Source organism: Penaeus monodon, chromosome 19 (assembly GCF_015228065.2).
Source record: "Penaeus monodon isolate SGIC_2016 chromosome 19, NSTDA_Pmon_1, whole genome shotgun sequence".
Classification (NCBI taxonomy): Eukaryota; Metazoa; Arthropoda; class Malacostraca; order Decapoda; family Penaeidae; genus Penaeus; species Penaeus monodon.
Window position 1 is genome coordinate 43,747,845 of NC_051404.1, and position 304 is coordinate 43,748,148.

Sequence of the window (304 nt, forward strand, 5' to 3'; positions counted from 1 at the left end):
GAATTAATGGCACTGAAGGGAACCCATAGTTTCAACAAGGAAAACGCATACCTAATGCCATAGAGGCTGTTGACCGCAGCTGAAAAAAAACGTACAAATATTTGATAGTATATTCATCACTTCATCTCTTCATTTCTTCTTCTGTTACTTTTATATTTTGCGTCGTTTTAACTGTGTCTCATTGTTTTCCATTCTTATCTCGAACATATGTCTTTGTTATTTCCTGTATTTACAAGTGATTTATTCGAGACTCGTTTGCTTTCGTGGTTCCAAGAAGTCTTTAATCGAGCTCCGGTCTTTCCTG